The sequence below is a fragment of the Sesamum indicum genome, linkage group LG5, assembly GCF_000512975.1.
Source record: "Sesamum indicum cultivar Zhongzhi No. 13 linkage group LG5, S_indicum_v1.0, whole genome shotgun sequence".
Taxonomy (NCBI): Eukaryota; Viridiplantae; Streptophyta; class Magnoliopsida; order Lamiales; family Pedaliaceae; genus Sesamum; species Sesamum indicum.
The window spans coordinates 14,220,832-14,225,021 of record NC_026149.1 but is presented as its reverse complement, the minus strand read 5'-3'; the positions used below and the strand labels follow the sequence as shown (position 1 = coordinate 14,225,021).

The 4,190-nt window shown below is 34.2% G+C and overlaps 1 long non-coding RNA gene across 1 annotated transcript; it reads left to right on the top strand.

Moving 5' to 3' along the window:
• On the top strand, positions 793 to 3,191 carry LOC110012022. Its single transcript, XR_002287166.1, has 2 exons — positions 793 to 1,017; positions 2,887 to 3,191. It is a non-coding gene; the product is annotated as an uncharacterized LOC110012022 (long non-coding RNA).

Below are 4,190 nucleotides of genomic sequence, written 5' to 3'. Positions count from 1 at the left end.
CTAGTTACGAACAAATTATTTATTATGTTGATGATAAGTACTTATGAACTTTTGTATATTACTCTAGTTAATGGGCAAGGTTGCTCCTGCCTTTCTTTATTTACTGTGAATGTTATTCTCTTTAGTGCTTCATGTAACATAGTTAAATTATTTGTATGTCATTTAGGATGAGGTCAACTAGGTAAATACTAGTTTTGATCGCTGCATACTAAATTATGCTTGAGATTGTTGTTGCTCTTACCCTTTTTTCTTTATGTAATTCAATATCTCAACTGTAGAAGCACTACTCAAACACGTGTTCATCCTCGGTGATACACACTTACATCTAGGATTCTTCACCAAGTTATGAACCTGCATAGGTTAGTAGCCATTAGTGATGAGTCGTGTCTACGAGACCTAAGTATGGATCGTCATTCTTCGATCTTTGTTTTTTCTTTTGGAACATTTCGGTGGGGTTTCTAAGATTAGGCATGTAACTGTCTCAAAACAAGTGGCCATATTCTAAATTGTTATTTCCCACCACAAAAATAATTGTGTGGTCAAACATGAGTTCATAAAATCTGCCCGAACAGTGACCAAGCATTTTCATGATATGCTCAACAACATTTTAAAAATGCATACCGTTTTCTTCGAAATCCGACTCCAATCATAGCAGATTTTCCCAACCCCAACTGGAGATGGGCTAAGGTAACTTTTTGCTTGTTATAATAAATGATTAGTTCTAGCTTGATACATGAAGTTTCCAACCGTTGCATGCTTTTAAAAATGTAATGTTATCATTTATGGGAATTGTTGTAGGGTTGTTTAGGTGCTCAGGATGGAACATTCATTGAAGTTAGAGTCCTTGAAGAGGTCATTTACGCACATTGAAAGGTCAAGTAGCCATCAATGTCCTTAGGGTTTCCAATCCAAACATGCAATTTATATATGTCCTCATCAGTTGGGAAAGTACTGGAGATGATAGCCGTGTTTTACACGATGCTATCCACAGACCCAATGCTCTCTAAGTGCCTTTAGGTATGCCAGATGTACTAGTATAATACAGCCACATTTACATATTAATCCTGTAGTATAATGAACAATTAATGAAAACTTTTGTTTTGTATTATTAATAAGTGACTTCATGCTTATCTAAATGTGTCTTCGTGTTATAAGGGGCAACTACTATTTAACTGACAATGGTTATGCAAATGCTGAAGGCATCTTGAAACCGTACAGTTTTCACTACCACCTATGAAAATGGGATTCTGGTGCAGGGGGCCTCAAAACCGAGAAAAGCTCTTTAACTTGAAACAGTCATTGGTACCTAATGTTATAGAGAGAGCTTCAGGATTTCTACAAATCTGATGGGGAATACTACTTAGTCATTCTAGCCTGTTAAAGTCCAAAAATAGGATAATCCTAGCATGTTGCCTTCTATATAACTTCTTACAAGATGAAATGCTTGATGATCCTTTAGAACTTGAGATGGGATGCAAGTGACGGCGGTGAGGAAAACTCATGTGAACTGCGTGTGGACTATTGAGACCAGTACTGCTGGACTACTTGGTAGATGATTTGGCTAGCTCTATGTATAATGAGTGGTTGAAACGGCAGTGGGAAGAAATAAATTAACTAGTATTGTATTCGCAATTACTAAGCTAGAGTTTTCCTGTGATGTCATATGGCTCTGCTTTTTGTATGTTATGTTTTCCTGTGATGTCATATGGCTCTGCTTTTTGTATGTTATGTTATCCATAACGTAGTTTATATGTTTGTTCATTATTTTCACTTGTGGTTTTCTTTGTTTGTAACAGAACATAAGGGCACACACACTATAGACACGTTTTCTACACAATGACATGTTATGTGCATATATAGTGTAATAATATATTTTAGCCATACATGTGTGCTCGTGGTGTTATTCACACATTAAGTATCCATATTTTGCTACTGAATTAATTGTGGCAATAAGTGGGGCATATTTGTCAGGTGTGCATAGTAGTATGGATCCCATTTAACACCCACAAATCAACAATATACTATGAATATATGTTTCTTATCATTAATATATCACTGCAAAAAAAGGCGTGACTTGGGGAGGGTTTTGGAACCTTTTTTTTTTTTTGAGTTTGGAATGGCTTTCAAGATACAAAACTTATTTGAAGTGGATTTTAGAACGGTTGAAAATCCATCCTGGCAGACGACATTAAAAAAATTTAGGAACAGTTATGCGAAAATTGTTCTTATTTGGGACGGGAATTGTAACGGTCATTCAAAATCCTTACTAATTTTGAATTTGTCCAAATTATTTTTATTTTTTGAATTGGAATGGTTTGGGGTGGGTGTTGGAACGGATGAATTAATTTTGTCAGGGAACTTTTGGAATGGACATTTTAATACTCGTGCCTAAATTTTAGAACTATTTTTATTTGTGTAGGTGATAAATCTAGGAATGGGTTCTAGAACTTCAAACTGTTATGGGTTTAGGAGCGATTGTCTTAACTAGGAACACGTTTGTAGAACTGTTTTACTAATAGTATTAGGAACGATTTTCTTAGTTTGGAACACATATTAGAAATTGGGAAAGCAATGGTATTTGGAACGGGTTAGCTACTAATTAGGAATGCTTGCTTGAAATAGTTGTAGCAATTGTATTTGAAATGGTCCATCCAGTTTAGGAACACGTGTTTAGAACGATTTTAGAAACGGTATTTGGAATGGTTATGTATTTAAATTTGTAACATTTCTGTATATTACTAAACCCATTCCTAATTTTTGAATTTTATAATTTATTAACATATTTAATAAATATATAATTAATTTAATTTAATGAATATTTAAAAAATAATGATAAAGCATCGTATTTACTTACCAACTTACTCTTGTGCATGCTAACTGAGGAAGACCCCTCCCGGTACATAATTGAGGACGCCCGCTGCCCGGTTTGCCTTATTCATCGATGACTCCTACTGGAAGTCCTCACTGGCCCAATATGTCTGCATACACAGTTGCCCAATGCATGAAGCTATTGTAGACCTTCAAGTTTATGGACTAAATAATGTATTATTGGAGTTGAAGAGTTCAAGTCATACCAATCATGTCATGGGCTTTGATATGACAACTCCTTCCATGTCAGTTTAGTCGGCTTGATAAACGTTTGTCAACCATCCATTAATAATGTATAGATGCCACACGTCTATCGTTAATGAGCCAAAACACCCATCATATGGATACACTAATTTGTGTAAATCTCAGTAGAACCCTTGATGCCTAGTCACGGGGTTCTCGATTTTGAACGTTCAAGATCATTTCTCGAAAGTTGATTTCATGGTCACTATCATCTGCGTGACCCAATTTTGTAGGTTTTGATGGTTTGTGGGCTTGCTTCGTGATATCCGTATAAAGCCATAAGTAAATAAGCAGAAGAACGACGAAATGAATTGTACTATATTCATCATATTAGCACTATGCTAACAAGATTGTCCTCTACCATAGATGACATGGGCTAATTTATTGATTTTTCAGTCACATGTTCCAAAATTGAGATAGTTTGAAAAAAAAATTCAGAAATAGATAGAGGACGTTTTGTTCATTGAATGATGAAACATCTCACAATCCACTCAATGTCGGTTGTTGCAAGCTTGATGCACTCGAAACCTGTGAACAAGCCAAGTTTACAAAGCAACATTACTTACAACATCATAGTAAAACGAAAATAAAATAACTATGCAACTTGCTTTGAAAATAAATATTGCACAAATGTTCTATTTTTAAAGTTAGGATTTATGCACACTTTTCGTGCACTGCAAATATAGGTTGTTTGCATAGCATAGAGGAAAAGCTATATTTTAATATATCTTAATTTAATTTTCTTGAAACAATAATTCCATTTGCTTTATAGTAATTACTTTATTCATTGATTAGTTTTTCAAGCCTTGTTTCTATTTAAGTAATCAACCTTGTATTCATCTTGGTTATAATACTTGTAGATTTATTTAGTTCCAGACATGGATGATATAGAGTAGAACAAGTCTATAATTTCTACACTTTGCTAAGTATAATCTGATAGGAAGTAATACTGTGCAAATACAATTATTAGTCACAGAAAATGAACAATTAAAACAAGTGCGAGAGAAAATATGCTCTTTATCGGATTAAAAGCATATATTACTTCTAGAATAAAACAACTTTACGTGATTAATATTTTG